This window comes from Mustela putorius, unplaced genomic scaffold, assembly GCF_011764305.1.
Source record: "Mustela putorius furo isolate JIRA1106 unplaced genomic scaffold, ASM1176430v1.1 tig00003836_pilon_pilon_pilon, whole genome shotgun sequence".
NCBI classification, from domain to species: domain Eukaryota; kingdom Metazoa; phylum Chordata; class Mammalia; order Carnivora; family Mustelidae; genus Mustela; species Mustela putorius.
Window position 1 is genome coordinate 30,602,000 of NW_025421989.1, and position 20,348 is coordinate 30,622,347.

Sequence of the window (20,348 nt, forward strand, 5' to 3'; positions counted from 1 at the left end):
TATCTGGTTTTGGTATCAGGGTAATGTTGGCCTTGTGGAATGTACTTGGAAGCTTTCCTTCCTCTTCCATTTTTTTGGGAAATAGCTTGAGAAGAATAGATATGAACTCTTCTTCAAATGTTTCATAGAATTCACCTGTGAAGCCATCTGGTCCTGGACTTTTGCTTGTTGGGAGTTTTTTGATTACTGATGCAATTTTATTGCTGGTAATAAGTCTGTTCAAATTTTCTATTTCTTCCTAATCCAGTTTTGGGAAGTTATATGCTTCTAAGAATTTATCCATTTCTTCTAGGTTCACCCTTTGGTTGGCATATAATTTTTCATAATATTCTCTTAAAATCCTTTGTATGTCTGAGATGTCTATTGTTATTTATCCTCTTTCATTTCTGATTTTGTTTGAGTACCCCCTCTCTCTTTTTAAGTCCAGCCAACAGTTTATCAATTTTTTTGATCCTTTCAAAGAACCAACTCCTGGTTTCATTGATCTGTTTATTTTTTTAGTTTCTATTTCATTTATTTCTGTTCTAATCTTTATTATTTCCTCCTTTCTACTGGTTTTGGTTTTTTTGTTTTGTTTTGTTTTTATATCTCCTTTAGGTGTAAAGTTAAGTTGTTCATTTGAGATTTTTCTTGCTTCCAAGTTTGTCACAATAGAGGCTTAATTGTATTGCTATAAACTTCCCTCTTAGAACAGGTCTTGCTGCATCCTAAAGATTTTGGACCATTGTGTTTTCATTTTCAATTGTCTCCATGTTTTTTTTTTTTTTTAATTTTCTCATTGATTTCTTGGTTGACATATTCATTGTTTAGTAGCATGTTATTTAACTTTTGTTAACTGTTTGTGTTCTTTCCAGATTTTTTCTTGTGGTTGATTTCTAGTTTCATAGTGCTGTGTTTGGAAAAGATGCTGGAATGACTTCAATCTTTTTTAATTTGTTGAGACTTGCTTTGTGGCCTAACGTGTTAAATTCTGGAGAATGTTCTGTGTGCAACTGAACATATATTCAACTGTTTTAGAGTAGAATGTTCTAAATATAGATCTGGTTAAATGGGTCACTCAAAGCCACGGTTTCCTTTTTAACAATCTGTTTGGATGATCTATCTATTGATGTAAGTGGGGTGTTAGAGTCCCTTACTATTATTGTATTACTATCATTTACTTCCTTTATGTTTATTAATAGCTGCTTTATGTATTTGGGTGTCCTAGTATTCTAGTATAAATATTTACAATTGTTATATCTTCTTGGTTTTTCTCCCCCTTATGATTATATAGTGTCCTTCTTTGTCTCTTTAGTTACAGTTTTCACCCAAATATCTATTTTGTCTGATATAAGTACTGCTACCCTGGCTTTTCTTCCACTTCCATTTTTATGATAAATGATTTTTCCATGCCTTCACTTACAATCTGCATTTATCTTTAGGTGATATGAGTCTGTAGTAGGCAGCATAGAGATGGGTCTTGTTTTTTTTAACAATTCCATCATGCTATGTCTTTTGATTAGAGCATTTAGTCCATTTGCATTCAAAGTAATTACTGGTAGGTATGTACTTATTACCATTCTGTCACTTGTTTACTGGTGGTTTTTGTAGTTCTCATCTGTTCCTTTCTTCTCTTGCTCTCTTCTTTTACAGCTTGCTGGCTTGCTATAGTGATATACTTGGATTCCTTTCTCTTTAATTTTTGCATATCTACTACTGGTTTTTGATTTGTCATTACCATTAGGTTTATATACAATGCCTTACGCATAGCAGTCTGTATTAAGTTGGTGGCCACTTAAGTTTGAACTCATTCTTTACTCCTCCCTCCCCCCACACACATTTTAGGTAAATGGTGTTACACTTTATTGTACTGGGGGAGGGAAATGGTGCCTGCTCTTTTATTCTTGGAGAAGTTTCCCAAAGATCCCTGCCCCTCCAGCTCTGAAATTAGCAAACAAATCTCCCTCCTATATACCCCAGGCATTTTTCAAACTGCTCCTTCTATGATGTATCTAAGCAGGGCTGTTTGTTGTGCTGTCTCTTTATGGGTGGGGACTCAGTTTCCACTCACCCTATGGCTCTCCCACAGCCAAGCTGCTGACTTGTAATGTTGGCAGGTGTTAAGCCCCACTGATTGAAGAACGGGAGAAGTTAAGCCCCTCTGGTTTTCAAAGCCAAATGTTATATGACACCCTACGCCTAGGGTGGCCAGCGTGGTGTCTGCTGATGTCACTTCCATTCGTTTCTGGTGGCTCTCCCTCCTGTAGACAGCCTTGTGGGTAGTTTGGTTCCTGACCCCATTTCTGCCCTTTCTGTAGTTTTTAAGGTGGCCACTTATTTATGTTTAGCTGTGAAGAGTGTGTTCTGCCAGTCTTGGGGTCATTTTCCGGTTATCTGCACTGATGTGGGTGCTATCTAGTTGTATCGGTGGGACAAGGTGAATTTAGGATCCTCCTACTCCACCATCTTCCCCAGAAGTCCTACATTTTAGACTTCTTAATACCAGAGTTACTCAGAAGTTTGAGTTACCAATAACGAGATAAATACACTTGCACCATGCTAAAGCTCTGCACAACCTAAAAGTTGTCAATTGAAAAGTTTTTTTATGCACAACCATAACACCAAGTCCTAAAGCTACATTAACCTAATAGAAAAAAAAACTAGTTAAAGTTTCAAATTGCTTCATGAGGTTGAATAAGTATACCTATATTTCAATGTTATTAATATTTAAACGTTATACTAAGTATCCTTTCTTCACATACTCAGATACTTGCTGAAAGTGGACATTCTATCATAAGGAGTTAATGTGTTTCTCTCTCGATGATCACCAGAGCAATTATTCCAGTTAGCTGAACTGACCACAAACTGATCCCCCCAAATTAATTTGGGCACAAATAAGAATTTACCTACAAATTTGGCAGGAATTTTAAATGAATTCTTGCAGTATATAGTCTATAATTGATAGAAGAGACAGAATTGAAAGACAAAAGTGTGCAAATTTTCCAAAATTAGAGATAAAAGTACCTTTCCCTTTTGCAGGCGAGAGGCTCTTAAACTATTTGAGCTGTGTTTCCCACAGTACTTATAAACCATATCCCCATCAAAACCATCAGCGTTAGCCTCTTCATGTAAAGAAAGACCAACAACGTACAGGTGGAACAGAACAAAAGAAAGAGATGTGAAGTTCAGGGAGAGCTATAGGCAAATGTCAAACTGATATTCATTGTTTTATCCAAATAAAAGAATTCTCCTATGTATCCTTCAAAAAGGCATATTGCTTTCATATATATATATATATATATATATATGCTTTGTCTGACACATATGCTCACTTTTCAGTTCTCCCTTATATATTTCCACTCTAGACACTGAGTCACTATTTAATCTTTTTTTTTAAAAAAAGTATCATTTTTAAAGAAAAGGTGAAAAGGTAAGCAACCAATGGAACTTTAATAAGAACAGTAAGACTACCAAATTCTTGGCTGGTCAGATTCCATTGATCACAGGAAGTCATGCTGTGCAAATGACCCCTTGAAGAACCAAAAATATAACCTCAGAATTCGCTCTTTAAAGTTGCTTTCCTTCAACTGTCCTTTAGTGGCATAATTTCCTCTGCCTGCTTATTATCCCTGGAGGCAGCACCTACTGCACAAATATAAAAGGTCCCTCTGTTCCTACCAAATTCTTTATTCAGTTGATTATTCTATCATGCACACATGTTAACACTCATTTACTGCACATCTATTATAAGCCAGGCCCCAGTGTCATGTTAAGTAATGGGGATATAAAGATGAAAGAAATACAGATCCATGTCCCATCCTTCTGAGAGTTCACAGGCTATCAGAAATGATAATTGTGGGTCACAAAATGGGGTCAGTAAGTGAATAATAAACAAAGTTAACTTTTATCGAGCACTTCAAGTGTTCTGCTTACTGTGTTAACTGATTTCTGCACTAACTCAGTTAATCCAGCCAATAGACCTATCAGTAGGTACTATCTGTGGTCTCATATTACAGACTAAAAAATTGAGATGTAAAGACAGGAATTTGTTCAAAGAGCATATAAACTTGTGGCACTCGCACCACAACCTAGGCACTTTGGCTCCAGCACCCATATTTCCAGACCCTGGTCCAGAGGACAGAGCAGTTGCCACATGAAATCCTAATATCTCCAAGAACTTTACTGGGGACTCCCTCCAGTTGGATCTAGAAGAAGAAACATCTGCAAGAGGGTTTGAGGGCCACAAAGATGGCTAGAAGTGTCTTCCTGGCAAAGGGAGAAATCAAGGTAAAAGGAATGGAAGTGATACCTGGGATGAGTAGTGGCGTTGCCTGGGAAGATGCAAGAGGAAGGGGAAATCTGACAGCTGACAGGTGGCTGCTTACATTTTCCCCTCAAGCTTAGACTTGAATTCATAAAGGGCTCATCTGAATATCATTCTGTGCTGGAATTAGAATATTCCTCTCCTAACAGATTCAGGTTTAGTTCACCCACTTGATTGAGGCTTCCTTTAAAAAAAAAATTACCTCTTCTTGTAATCAGAACACTGGTAGCCCATGTGGCTAGTTTGTGACTGTCCGGACAGGTATGAATTGTGTAATTCACAAAGCATAGGCTTCAGCCTTTCCTGCCACCCGCCCCCAGTAAGGTGGCCCATCCCCAAAGGCCTCGCTATTCCTCCTCTAAACATCCCCAATCTCCCAGCACCCTCTTCTCAGCATTGAAAATACAAAAATGCAGTCTCTGAGAACAAAGACCTTACAAATACAAGAGAGAGCAAAACCAACTGTAATAAAAGATGAAATCCTAGGTATGCACTTAGTAGAGCATTAGCAATGAGGGGGGAATAATCAACTGTCTGGAGAGAGGGGCATGAGTGAGTAGGAAAAGCAAAGGTAGTATTGAACCAGACTCTTGAAGGATGAGTTGGAGATAATCAGGGTACAGGGGTGGGAGTGGTAGGACCAGGGAGGCACAAGGTGGATGCTCAATAAATATTGAATGGGTGGGGGAATGAATAAATAGGTAACAACAGATGATAAGTTTGTAATATTTTACTCCTTCTAAATGTGTTTGTAAAATTATATCATTTACTCTTCACAATACTCAAGTAAAAAGGCAGGGCTTTTAGGTCATATTTTATACACGATGAATTTGAGGCCCCAAGAGGTGTAAATGACTTATTCAATGTCACAGGAGTGATACAACTAAAATGCTATCAAGGCTCCATAACATACCATTGTCCTTCAATTATCATAGAATATCAGTAACGGCATCCATCAGAAGAAGCAGCAGTGGAGAGCAGAAATGGCCCCCTGACTCCTCTGCTCTGGATGTTAGTACTTCAGCTTCCACTTTAGCTTTCAGTTTAGGTACAAAAGAGCAAATGCTTTGCTTGGAATGCTCTTTGCTGTGAAGATTCCTGACATCACACTCAGCCACCTGAGAGGCCAAAACATTCTCTCCAGCTTTGAGAGAATCTTTGTAGCCCCATCTGAGTTCTGAAATGTTGCTATGAAGCTAAGAAGCTGGAATCTTAAATCAAATTCCAATATGGAAATGTGATATGATGAAAGATTACTACCCTTTCATAAACTGATGATGGCATAATACCAATTATTCTATTGGGAGGTATTAACATTAAGGTCTGCCCTCTGAGTGAGAACAATCCCTTTTGTTCTCTAATAAGTACTGCTTTCTTCCCACTGGATATTGGTATTGCCACCCATTGTTAAATTATATGTTGCAGAAATCACCAAGGATTGTCATGAATGTCAGCATTAACGTCAGCCTTAGTTGGCAACAAAGCCAACATCTGGGAGTTTGTTTGCAGAAAAGGAGCGGCTCACTTAGGAAAATCAGGCCTATCAAACTTCATGTGATGTGCCTATCAAACTTCACATCATAACTGATGTAATACAGTAAGAAATGAATAAAACCTGGGTGGGGAGCATCATTAATCAGAAGAGTTAACAGATTGCCTCTCCAAATCGTCAGCTTTGCCAGAAAAATACACATATCTCAGAGGAAACACTGATAAAAATGTTGCATGATCCTTGTTTCAATATGTTTAGGATATTTCATGAAGCCAGAAAATGTGAAAGTTAACCCAAAAGTCATTGCAGGGAGAATACTCAGATTACTAAGGAGAATGGCAAAAGGATCTATATGACAAAAACAAAAAAACAAAAACAAAAAAAACAAAAAACCGCAGAAAAATAAAACTCTATGGGAGAAGATTGATGACAGGATTACTTTGAAATATGTCTATCTTTTTTATACAAATCAATGCTTGTGACTTTATAAAGTGTTTTACTTATCCTGAATATATGAATTGCAAAACTGTATTCTTCTTTTTAGTTTTTCTGATGTGTTACCATAATAGTATTTATCCCATATCAATCAAAAAGAACAGGTCACCAGCCTTCTGGGATTGAACATATTTCCAGACCCATACAAAGCAATTTTAAAAGAAATCTCACCTTTTAAATTGGCTAACACAGAATCAAGGAATTACTTTTGATAGATAAGGCTTTCACAATGCTCTTCAAATTTCACTACGTCAGCAATCACAATCATTTATCTACAGAAGACTGTATCTAATTAATTTCAAGTTGATGATGATAATAGCAATGGCAATGAAGTAATGAGTCAGGCTAGTCTTTGAAATGAGGAATTTAAGATAATGGCAAGTCATTCACTCAAGAAGCCTTTATCGAACATTTTACCTTTTCCAGTTCCTGGGGAAAAAAGAAATAAAGCATATCTCACTCTAGCAAGAGCAGAGTGCAATTGAGAAAAATGGGTACCCTACAGTCTTCAAATATTAGCATAATTTCATTGGAAGTGGGTTAAGCCAATTTTTTGGCTACAAGCTTTTACTGTCCTATCTTTATATTTAATATTACATGCATGCCTTTTTATTTATTTGGAATTATCTTCGATTTCTAACACTTATAACTGGATAGCATTATCTTCACTAATTATCTTACATGGATATAGTTGCAAAATCTTGATCAAAGTGTGCTTCAAAATTCTTTTCCCCTGATTTTCAATCTGGCAATATATTTCAGGGTTTTACATAGGCTTTCCAACCTCTGAGTCTCCGTTTAATTTCTATTTTCCAATTTTACATTTCAGTTTTCTGAACTAGACATCTTAAAAATACCTTAAAATATTTTAAAGAAGGTAAGAAAATAAATCACCCCTTCCCAGAAAAAAAAAAAAAAAAGACGTTTTTTTTTGCATTACTCCATTCCACAGTTTCAGTGGTTGCAGCCATTGACTGCACTCAACTACCAGCTGATCAGTCTCGGGGTAGTAAAACGGAAAACGGCTACAGCATGCAAGCACATGTGAGCAATACTAAATTTAAGAATTACAAACTGACAAAGGGTTTTTCTTTCCTTCTCTCTTCCCTTCCTCCCTCCTCCTCTTCCTTCCTTTCTTCCCTCCCTTTGTACCTCCCTTTCTGCCTTCCTCTCAACCCCTTCCTTCTTTCATTGCTTCCTTTCATCCTTCATTTATAATCTCCACTCTGGAGCGCAGGCTCTCTTGGTTTATGTCCTACCATTTGTGCAAGTGGTTTGGGGCAAGCCTGAATGAACTAGCAATTGTTTTGCAGTGGTATTTTATTATGCCCTCACATCTTGACAAGGATGTGCTTGGATGGTCCACTCCTTGATCAGATTCTGAGCAGTGAGAAGCACACAAATACCAGACTAACTATAAGGCAGCACGTGACTGCTTTAAAGGGGCTGTAAGCAGCATGCTATGAAATGATAGGGGGTTGCCTGGGTGGCTCAGACTGTTTGGCATCCGACTCCTGATTTTGGCTCAGATCGTGATCTCAAGGTCATGATATCAAGCCCTGGGTTGGGCTCACACACTGGGCATGGTGACTGCTTAAGATTCTCTTTCTCTCTTTCTAATAAAAAAGAGAGAGAGAGAAACAATAATTAGGAAATGACAGGAAAGAAGGCAACTGATCCTGAGGAAATTTGGGAGACCTCCAATAAGAGTTAACATTTGGATTTTGCTATGGAATAGTGAAGAAGAATTTGCCGGACAGACAAGATGGGGAGGCAGGGTATTCTATCCAGAAGATGGTAAGGAGAAACATGGTTAATTCAGTCAACATCAACAAAACAAATTTGTTGGCTAAGTGAATATTTTTGGGAGATCTTATTTTTAATTATATATTTCTATAGCCAAAGTCTAGTCCTACTTAGTCCCTGTTAGAGTTAAGTGAGACATATTGAGATTCATATTCAAAGGATGCTATACTTAGTCTGAAAGGACAAGAAAGTACTGTTGACAATTTCATAATGTCGTGGCCAGAGTGGCCTGGATTATTTTCAAGGTGAACAAAGGAGATCCTAGAAGTGCCAGTAGGTCAGAATGGCAAGATGTTGAGAAAGCATTCTGAAAACTGGCATTCACAGATATGTGTACTCAGATTTGTGAGATTTCTCAGAAACCTGAAACTGCTTTATCTCTACTATAATACCAAATGGCTTGTGTTGGCTATTATTTGAGACACTGAAATATTTTGTTATGTCTCCCATAATACTGAAGAAAACTCTCAACTGTATGTGGTATTTTCTTTAAGTATTATGGAAGGAGTATTCTTCATGTTTCTATTAGATGCTTTCTTTCCCACACTCTTGGTATCCACACCTAAATATTTTACATATCTTCCAGTTTGCATATACTATGAGTTAATTTTTGTATAAATTCATTTTTCTATACTATTTGTTGCCTACTTTTTATATTTCTATAAATACAGATTGAAACTCTACTCATAGAACAGGTGTGTAAGTACATAAAAATTGTAAAAAGTATTATTTATTGCTATACTTCCTTTATGTTATTGACATGGAAATTGAAAATCATAAACTCAGAAGTAAAGTGATCCAAAACCATCTGAATGCAATGAGATCTAAATGTGTTCAAGTTGTAGAATTTTATAGCTGAATGTCATCTTAGAAATGCTTTACTCCAGCCTCCTAATACTGAAAATAGAAAAGTGAGGTTTAATGACGCTATAAAAGGTCCTCCAGATTTCTCAGTTTTTATAAAAACCCTGGGATTAAAATATCAGTTTCCTGACTCCCAGCCTCCTATATCTTCCCCAGATCTGTTGTCAGTACTCATATATAACTCCTCTTTCCTTTAATATAATAAAAAAATAGATGTTTAGAAGGGCCCTCAAAAATCACTTGGTATTCCTGTTGTTCCAGTGGATAGAATTCTTGTTTTCTGTACAGACTTCAAGCTATTAACGTCTAAAGACATGGCTATATTATAAATTAGAGTATAATTCAAATGTCATACCCGAATTGTCATCTTTGCCCTTAAATAAATGAGAGAGGCTCAGGGGCACCCTGGTTGCACATTAAGTTGTGGGTTTGACTCTTGGGTTTCAGCTGCGGTTGTGATCTCTGGGTTGTGGGATCAAGCCCCACTATAGGCTCCACGCTCAGCACAGACTCTGCTCAGGTTTCTCTCCTCCTCTCCCTCTGCCCCTCTTCCCTGCCTGCTCTCTCTGTCTCTAAAATAATGAGTAGGGGCGCCTGGGTGGCTCAGTGGGTTAAGTCTCTGCCTTCAGCTCAGGTCATGATCTCAGGGTCCTGGGATCGAGTCCCACGTTGGGCTCTCTGCTCCGCAGGGAGCCTGCTTCCTCCTCTCTCTCTCTCTCTCTCTGTCAAATAAATAAATAAATAAACTTTTAAAAAATTTTAAAAATTAAAATAAAATAATGAATAAATAAATCTCTAAAAAAAAAGAGAGTGATTCATGAGCATTGCTCTGATATTACATTAAAATTCAATTTAAAAATGGGGTATAATAGACAGAAATGATACAGGGTAGTTTGTCAGCAATGTAATCACTCTAAAGTAAATTCATTACTCATTATTATTTGGAAAGAGCAGTTATTATTAAAAAATGCATAGAAAGTGTCTCAATAGCCAAGGACTCATCTAATCCAAATGCATCATGTGGTAGAAGCTATTTTCTAGATGTATTTCTGAAAAAAAAGAAAGAAAAGAAAAAGAAAAAGCAGACTACTCAAAGATATGGTTCCATCAGTTCCCTTCTGCAAGTCAACTCACAAAAGCACCAGGCATAATTTCACCTATAAAATCACACATTCTCTAAATAACCTCCAAGTCCACTAGAATCCAACCATTGAATACACACAGCTGACATTGCTACATTATTCAACAAGTATCTAATGAGACCACGTTCTGTGCAATGAATGCACTTTTATAAGTTGGACTTCAGTCCCTATTGGGCTTCATGCTGTCTTGAGCCACTCTCCCCTACATCTTAAAGGGAAGACTTTGGAGGCAGGATATCTGAGGTCTAGGCCCTTCTCTGGCTCATGCTGGCTGAGTAACTCCTCTCTAATCCTCAGGGTCCTTATCTGTAAAAGAGAAATAGGAATACTTATCTCATAAGGTTAGGAAAGGTAAAATAAGATAACACTTGCAAAATACCTAAGCTTAGTACTTAGAAGGTAAAGTGGAATTGAAATACTAAAGCACCAAACAGTTGATTCACTTTGGTTAAAATAAAACCATAAGTCAAATATTTGAATAGTATTTAATGAGAAAACTTCAGGAGGAATAACTTTTTTTTTTTTTTTTTTTGACACAGTGCTTTTGAATATCCAGGATACAGAGCTCTTGATTGATCCTATTGAAAAGATAATCCAGAAAGTTGGAAAATGTTTAGGCATTGATTATCATAGAGACACAAGGTATAAAGAACTTAGGCTATATACTGATAACTAAATCTATACCTATTCTTTATTTTGTCATTGTAAAATTGATTTGGGGGCAAGTCTGCTGCAAATGAAAAAATTCTTCTGTAACGTTCTGTTTGCACTTTCAGAGTTTTATTTTTCTTTTCAATGCAATGTATTCCATGACCTCAAGACTATAATTACTAAGAGCTTGTTGTATGTGCTTTTTTTCTTTTATAGACTATGTTATTTGTTACAGGAAATTGAATTTACTCACCAAAATCGTAAAAACACACATTGGCCCTCTGATGTTTCTTTCACTCAATATCTATGTCTGTCCTTACTAACTTTTGCAATGCATGTACTATAATGTGGAACTGATTTGCTTGTCCATCAGAAAGCTTTTTAATTTAAAATTTTTCCTTTTGGAACTCTTTGCAAAGATTAATTTTTGACACGTGAAATAACACATTTATCTCTAAACAGAGATTCTTTCTTCTACAGTGAATGGTAAGTACAAATCAATGTTAACTTTAACTAGTGAGATTGGTATTTTCATTACTTATTCTCTCTTCCACCATTTGACAACTACTCTAAGGCCATTAGAATAACAGAAGTGGAGTCACTCTGCCTCCTCTTAAGGGAAAACAAAGTTTAACACGCCAGGGCTCAGAATTAAGTTAATTGTCCTGCTGCCACCTGGACTTTTGTCTTACTCCTTGGCTCTACCTTCCTGTAAGACTGCCTACAAATACTGATGCCCCTCATAGAATTTGGGGCTCTTGATATTTATTTCCTCACTAAATACTGGTGTCCTGGCCAGAAACCCAGGCTTATGACCAGATATCTGCTGATTGTTCTCCCCCAAGTCCTACAGCTTCCTGGTCTGTGTGCATCTCTAAACAGGACAAGGCCTTCCATGAGAGTCCCCAGGGGCTTGCCTGCCAAAGAAATGACAACCAGGGACTGGTTTTTGTTATATTGTGCTTGATTATATCCCACAGTGAATAAAAGTCAATGCAGAGTCCTGCAGTTTGAATCAGGGACCTGGTGCTGTTTTTCCTTTTAAGCATCAGGATCATCCTAGCTAATGGCATCAAGAAGGTGTCAGTTGAGCAACTGGCTAGCCTTGGGAAAAGAAAGATAAAGAGAAACTCAACCGGCGAATTTGCTACTTCCTTTTATCCTCACTACTGAACAAGCAGAGTTCAATTGTGACATGAAGAAACTATAATTAAAGAGTGAAAACACACACACACACACACACACACAGAGCAAAAACAGGCTAACAAATAGAACAGAGAGACCACGACTTGAGTGTCCTACTTCAGCAAATGAAGGCTAAATTACGGAAAACATTAAGTTCCCATCACTAGCGCTCCAGGCAGATTTCTTTTCTATTTTCTCTAGGTATTGCTTTATGAAGAAGCTCTGTAAGTTTTTAGGGTTTTTTTTTTTTTTTAAAGATTTTGTTTATTTATTTGACAGACACGCAGTGGGAGAGGGAACGCAGGCAGGGGGAGCAGCAGAGGGAGAGGGAGAAGCAGACTCCCTGATTGGGGCTCGATCCCAGGACCCCGGGATTATGACCTGAGCCGAAGGCAGACCCTGGCACCCCAGGTGCCTGGAAGCTCTGTAAGTTCTAATGTATTTACGGAAAACGGACTTAACTTGCTCGTTTTTGAGCAAATCTCATCATCAGGACACAGAAAATGATGCGTGCACCTGAGGAAGGAGAAACCCACGGCTCCTCTGGGAACCTGCTCCTGCCCAGCCCGGCCCCCCCCCCCGCCCCCGCCCCCGCCAGCCCGACCTGGCTCGGAGCAGCCGGAGCCCTCGCCCCTGAAGCCCCCACAGGTCAGGCAGCCTCGTCCGGCCTCGTGGACCCGCCTGCAAAATGATGCTTTGAAAGAACGACGACGCCGGAGGGACGAAGAAGCGCAAACAGGGTGAAGTGTCCCGGGGGCCGGGCCCGCCATTACCCTGCACGAGGTCACCGTCCAGACCACAGAGCAGGCCCTGGTTCCGACCGGCCCCTCTCTCCCCGTCCCTCGGGGGGCCGGGGCTCTTCTCCCTCCCTCGTCACAGGGGAGGACGCTGCGGTCTCCGCGGAACCGAAGGGACGCTCCTTCGAGCTGGGGAGCCTCCCGCTCCTGTCCGTCTCCCTCCTGGGCCAGTCGGCTTCCCTGACACCCGGCCTTGGAGTAGCTCAGTGCGGAGAAGAAGAAACAGAAATTCCGGTGCTCTTTCTGTTTGTTTCAGTTGCGGTTTTGGCAGTGTTGGATTTTATGGAAACCCTGTGTTCCTGGAAAATAGCGATGGTTAAACAAATGCATTCCCACCCGCATTCAGAGAATGGCTTATTACAAAGAAACATCCTTCCCCATATGACTTACATGAGCTTCACTGATGCTTCCCTTATTTGCCTAAGACAAAACCAGACACAGAGCAACTTAGGTTAAACTTCTTTCCTTTCCCCAGACTCCTGACATTTGACCCACCTCAGCCTTATATCAAGCCTCTCCATTATTCCAATAGACCCTTTTCCCCCCTCTTGCAATAACCCTTAGAATAAAGAAAGTCTTTATCTACATCTTGGATGTCTTTTTCATTCAGCAATTTATTGGTTTGCTTTTTGGAAAGGGGCCCAGGCATGAAAGGTAGATGCGGAGTGGTTGGAAAACTAGCAGAGGATAGAAGCAGTGAAGAAAATCCATAGGTATTGTGTTTGTTTTCACAGACAACCTTCTCCTGATGGGAATGAGAGGTGAAGTGGGTGCAGAGTTGGGAAGGCATTCCCATAAGGCTGTGAGGTAGAAGCAGGCTCTGGATCTCTGAGTCCCAAAATGGGTTCTGCGCTCAGATCCCTCAGATCCTGGAATGCAGCAACCTGCCTCCTGGAAGCAAAGGATGCCTGCCGAAACTATTCCTCCTCACCCTTTCCCCCCTGGGAATCCACGTACAAATCTTCTATCTTCTCCAGACTGTTCTCGATGCTGCATCCCCATAACCTGTGATGTCCTAGAGCTAGGGACATGCTCTGTATACTACAAGCTTCCACAATAGATAGACTCTTTTGCTACTGTAGATCTGACTCACTTTCCTCAAATTTCCATTTTCCTGGGGTCCCCTTGGAAAAACAAAGGAGAAAAATGAGGAGAATTAAAGAAAAGTGTTTGTTTCCTTGTTTGTTCAATGGAGCATTCGAAATATAAATCCTTATTTCTTCTAGGCTTGATTAACCCCATGTTTGAGTTCTTCCAGGCTGCTCTAACCTAATGCCAAGGACTGGATGGCTTATAAGCAACAGAAATTTATTGCTCAGTATTCTAGAGGCAGACAGTACGAGATCAGAGTGCCAGGATGGTCAGGTGAGAACCCTTTCTTGGGGTTGCTGATTCTCCTGTATCCTCACAGAGCAGAAGAAGCAGTCAAGCTCTCTGGGGAGTCTTTATAAGGGCACTAATCCTATTAATAAGAGCTCTGCCTTCATTACTTCATCATCTCCCAAAGGCCCCACCCTGAAGATTAGATTTCAACATATGAATGGGGGGGACAAACATTCAGACCAGAGCACTCCAAAGTTGCAGAATCAAACTCTGCATTTCTACAAGATCCCTACAGGAATCGTATGTGCATTCAAGTTTTATAAACACTGACTAAGAGCATTACCATATTAGTATTATGTTTTCTATGCCTGAACCATGTATAAAAGTTCAACATTTCATTGAATTGGGAAGTTGAAAGATACGTGGTTGGCGTTCACTAAGACCAGCATGTGAATTCAAGACCATGGTGTTCCTGTATCATCCCTCCAGTCACCACAGGACATTGGCATCTTCTATTGCCAAATAAGGGTGTTGTGTATGGGAACGAAGGGAAGGATCTGGACCTCGCTAGGAGTGAAACCAGAAAGGTGCTGTATTATCCTCTACCTTCTCTAGAGAAGAGGCTGGATACCCGGGCAGGAGTATTTCCTGTGAAGTCAGCAGCAGCCAGTGGTGACCAGAGGAAATAAACCTTAGGCCAAGCATTTAGCCAAATTTCAGAAAATGCCAGAGCTATTTGAAACTTAGTTTTATCAGTTCCTTCTCACATCAAGGGCAGAATACCACCTAAAGAGACCATTTTCATCACTTCTCAGCCTTTTGGCTAAGATGAAGTGTAGTATCTGTTCTTATCAGTTTAAATAGACCATTTTCTATCAATACCATAATCACATTCTCTTCTCATCATTCTTTGTATTGAATTTGCACTGTAGAGACTAAACAGATGGTTCACTTACTATGCCCCAGGCACTATAGACAAAATGTCCTATTTGATCTTCACAGTACATGAGGCATCAATAAAATATTATTATTGCATTTTACAGATGAGGAAACAGAGACTCAGAAAAGTTGACTTGGAAAAGATTCTAGAGCTAGCAGGCAGTGAAGCAGAAACATAAGTTAGTACAATTTATGATATCTGAACCCCCAATCCTACTGTTTTCATTATACCATAATGCTTTACCACATATCTAAATATGATCTCATCTTCAGTTTACATAGAACATTTACTATTCATTTTTCTTCTCCATATTGACATCAAATAATACTAGTTTAAAGTCATGTTATTTAACCATTTTACAAAACCTATTCATATGTTTTGCTTCTTTAGTACTTCTCAACATTTCTGTGAAATGGGCAAAAATGGTACTACGTCCTCCATTTTATTTTATATTTTTAAAAGATTTTATTTATTTATTTGAGAGAGAACTCAAGCAGGGGTGGGGGAGGGAAGGAAGCAGTAGAGGGAGAGGGAGCTGCAGACTCTGCATTGAATAAGAAGACTACACTGGGCTCAATCCCAGGACCCTGAGATCATGACCTGAGCTGAAGGCAGACACTTAACCCACTGAACCACCCAGGTGCCCCCACACCCTCCATTTTAAAGAAGAATTATCAGAAATTTAGATAGGTTAAGGAATTTTCATAATTGAGATAGCTACAAAAAAGACTACATCCAGATCTGAACCTTAAAACTTCATATTCCAAATCCATGACCCTCAAAAATGTATCATACTAACTCAACCAACTCTGCACGTCTCCTTGGATTTTGTGGTTTCTAAAGAAAGCACCACCACTATTTATTTCAAAAATATATTATTGTTAGACAAATTACATATGGGGGAGGGGAGACAACAGTGAAATATATGTTTCATATGCATTATATGTAGTGTCTAAATGTGACGTCTCTCCCCATCGGATGGGGACCCTTAATCTGTGGGGTGAAGATCCAGTGGAATAAGGTGGTACAGGCAGTGACAAGAATTCACCTGGGGCAGAACAAAGGAGATAGAAGTTTACTGAATATATGGCTAGGGGGCAGAGTCCAGGACAGCAGAGGAGAGGCTGTCTGCAAGGAGGCAGTGGGAGGGGGCTGTTTGTAAAAGGGGGGAAGGTGAGGAGGTATGGGGACATTTATAGTTTTCCCTTTGTTGGTAACTATGCCCAGTTGTAAGGAGCCCATTAGTTAGTTAGGGCCTACGGCTGCTTTGAGGTGGGTCACCCAATGGGCCTGTCCATATTCAGCCAGGGGGTTGCTTTGGGCCCTTTCTACATTCCATTGCTCAAACCTGCTGCCTTAAAGTGGCCTCCAAATATATTTCACCAACAGTGGGATGAGATTAAGCTAGTATACCAAAAAATATTTAAAATCTAAGGTTATTATTTTTTTTGCCTTTTCTGAATTTTATTACTATATTCCATATAGAAAAGTAGATAAAACATACATGTACTGTGTAATAAATGATCAAAATGTAAACATCTAGTGAAGAAACAGAAATTGCCAGAACATTCAGACTACAGATACACCGATTCAGGGAAAAAAAAAGAGAGAGAGAGAGAGATTCCAGACGGAAGGTCCCAGATGAAAGAAGGGAATAAGAACAAAAAACAGTAAATACATAGGTAAATGCACACTGACTACGTTAAAATACTAATAATGTATAGTAGATTTGTATATGTAGAATTAAACACATGGCAATGATAATTTGTAAACTGATGTGGGGTAAATGAAAGTGTGTTAAATTCCTTGCATTATTTGAGAAGAAAACAAAGTATTGATCTTTTTTAATCAACTTTATTATGAAATGTAATGCACATATAGAAAGTCCATAAAACATAAATGCATAGTTTAAAAGAAAACTAAAAAGTGAATACCTGTGTATTCATTCATTTCCTTACCCAGCACAACCTCCTGCCCTTCCCATACCAGAGTAAAGCTTATTCTGTGCAGAGTAAATGCCTGACAATCAGCTTTCTTGATGGTAATGTAAGTGCCTGACATTAAGCATCTGATTGCTGAGGCAACCACTTCAAAGTCATCCATACCAAGTAAACATATCGTCTGCTAAGCAGCTAGGCAACTAGATGAAGAGCCAGGCAACCCTACTAAGGAAGTTCCCCTATTAGAAAGCCCTGAGAGATTTAGAGAACTGATGTTTTGAGTTGATTGCCCATGTCCCTTCCCACTTTTTAATTCCTGCTCTTATGTTTTAAAGTGTGTACCAACAATAGAGCTTGAAGTCTGGAATTATGATGCCACCAGCTTTGGTTTTCTTTTTCAACATTCCTCTGGCAATTTGGGATCTTTTCTGGTTCCATAGAAATTTTAGGATTATTTGTTCCAGTTCTGTGAAAAAAAAGTTGATGGTATTTTGATAGGGATTGCATTGAATGTGTAGATTGCTCTAGGCAGCACTGACATTTTCACAGTATTTGTTCGTCCAATCCATGAGCATGGAACATTTTTCCATTTCTTTGTGTCTTCCTCAATTTCTTTCATGAGTATTCTATACTTTCCTGAGTATAGATTCTTTGCCTCTTTGGTTAGATTTATTCCTAGATATCTTATCGTTTTGGGTGCAGTTGTAAATGGGATCGCCTCCTAAATTTTTCATCTGCCTTATTGTTGGTGTATAGATATGCAACTGATTTCTGTGTATTGATTTTATATCCTGACACTTTACCGAATTCCTGTATGAGTTCTAGCAGTTTTGGGGTAGAGCTGGGTTTTCCACATAAAGTATCATATCATCTGAAAAGAATGAGAGTTTGGACTGCAAGCTCTATTACAAAGCTGTAATCATCAAGATAATATGGTACTGGCACAAAAACAGACACATAGATCAATGGGACAGAATAGAGAACTCAGAAATGGACCCTCAACTCTATGGTCAACTCATCTTCTACAAAGCAGGAAAGACTGTCCAGTGGAAAAAAGATAGTTTCTTCAACAAATGGTGTTGGGAGAATTGGACAGCCACAAGCAGAAGAACAAAACTGGACCACTTCCTTCCCCCATACACAAAAACAGACTCAAAATTGATGAAAGACCTCAATGAGATAGGAATCCATCCAAATCCTTGAGGGAGAACACAGGCAGAAACCTCTTTGACCTCACCCATAGCAACTTCTTCCCAGAAACATCAGCAAAGGCAAGGGAAGCAAGGGTAAAAATGAACTACTGGGACTTCATCAAGATCAAAAGCTTTTGCACAACGAAGGAAACAGTCAACAAAACCAAAAGACAACCGACCAAATAGGAAAAGATATTTGCAAATGACACTACAGATAAAGGGCTAGTATCCAAAATCTATAAAGAACTCATCAAACTTAACACCCAAAGAACAAATAATCCAATCAAGAAATGGGCAGAAGACATAAACAGACATTTCTGCAGAGAAGACATTCAAGTGGTCAACAGACACATGATAAAGTGCTCAACATCCCTAGGTGTCAGGGAAACACAAATCAAAACCACAATGAGATACCACCTCACAATAGTCAGAATGGCTAAAATTGACAAGTTAGGAAATGAAAGATGCTGGCAAGGATGCGAAGAAAGGGGAGCCCTCCTACACTGTTGGTGGGAATGCAAGCTGGGGCAGGCACTCTGGAAAACAGCATGGAATTTCCTCAAAAACTTGAAAATAGAACTACCCTATGACCCAGCAAATGTACTACTGAGTATTTACCCCAAAGATACAAATGATGTGATTCAAAGGGGCATGTGCACCCCAATGTTTATAGCAGCAATGTCCACAATAGTCAAACTGTGGAAAGAGCCCAGATGTCCATCGACACATGAATGAATAAAGAAGGTGTGGTATGTATATTTACAATGGAATATTACACAGCCACAAAAAATGAAATCTTGCCAATTGCAACAACCTAGATGGAACTAGAGGGTATTATGCTAAGTGAAATAAGTTAATCAGAGAAAGACAATTATCATATGCTCTCACTGATATGTGGAATTTAAGAAACAAGGCAGAGAATCATAGGGGAAGAGAGGAAAAAATGAAACAAGACAAAACCAGAAAGGTAGACAAACCATAAGAGACTCTGAATCTCAGGAAACAAATTGAGGGTTGCTGGAGGGGAGGGTTTTGGGGGATGGGGTGGCTGGGGGATGGACATTGGGGAGGGTATGAGCTACAGTGAGCGCTGTGTGTTGTGTTAGACTGATGAGTCACAGATTTGTGCCCCTGAAACAAATAATACATTATATGTTAATTTTTTAAAAGGTGTGTTCCAATAAAGAGTATACCTATAGAAGCCTAGCCATCCCATTCTCAGCCCAGTTCAGGCAGAAGCTCAGGCCTGCACTCCCTCATCTGCCCTGCAACCTCACGGTATGGCCTCACTGTGTTCGCTTCACAACATGTGAGGAATAAGCCATATTTTTGCAAAGTTCCCTGATGATGATTGCTGAGATGCATCTTGCAATCAGAGTACGAACCACAAGTGCTGGTCCAGCTACACAGTGGGAAAGTGTTTCTGGGGACTCACAAGTAGTACATGCCCAGGTGAGAGGCCCCATGCATTCCTAGCTTACAGCATTGATGAGGGAGTCGAAGGCTAGCTGAGGACAAAGCACAAGCTGACACCCCACAACCGCCCCCACCCCAATCCCAGGTGGGATCTGTCTGACATTCCTCAGCCACTCCTGGCTGCCTGAAAGCTAAGGGAAGGGAAAACAAATGGTTAAATGATAGAGATCACAGTCCTGCAAGACCTCAGTCTCCCTTAGTTTACAAGTGTTTTAGCGATTTACAAGAAAAAAGCATTTTGGGGCCCCTGGGTGGCCTCTGCCTTCAGCTTGGGTGGTGATCTCAGGGTCCTGGGATCCCTCCGCATTGGCTCTCTGCTCAGCGGGGAGTCTGCTTCTCCTTCTCTCTCTGCCTGCCTCTCTGCCTAATTGTGATCTCTCTCTCTGTCAAATGGATGAATAAAATCTTTTAAAAAAGAAAAAGAAAAGAAAAAAAACATTCTTATCAATAACCCAACTTTCAGAGGGAAATGTAGATAAAGTTAAATGTCCTTATAATCTGCAGCCCCTTGACAAACACTTGAGGCAGGTGGAGTATACTGTTCCCAATGGTCTTAATGTTAATGACTTACTAAAGGGAAAAACAACCTTAACTTGACAATGGCAAGACATCCAGAATTCTGTAGGTCCTCATTAGCATATGAACGTTTTTTTGAAAACCTGGCCTTTCCTTACCTCCTCCATTTCCTAAGTACGAATTCAATCACCCCTCAAAACCCGGTGGGGGGGGGGTAGCAGCTCT

The 20,348-nt window shown here is 39.5% G+C and overlaps 1 pseudogene; it reads left to right on the plus strand.

Annotated features, from left to right (window-relative positions):
• Window positions 1–14,861: 14,861 nt before the first annotated feature.
• On the plus strand, window positions 14,862–14,970 carry LOC123394752 (annotated as a pseudogene).
• Window positions 14,971–20,348: the final 5,378 nt, after the last annotated feature.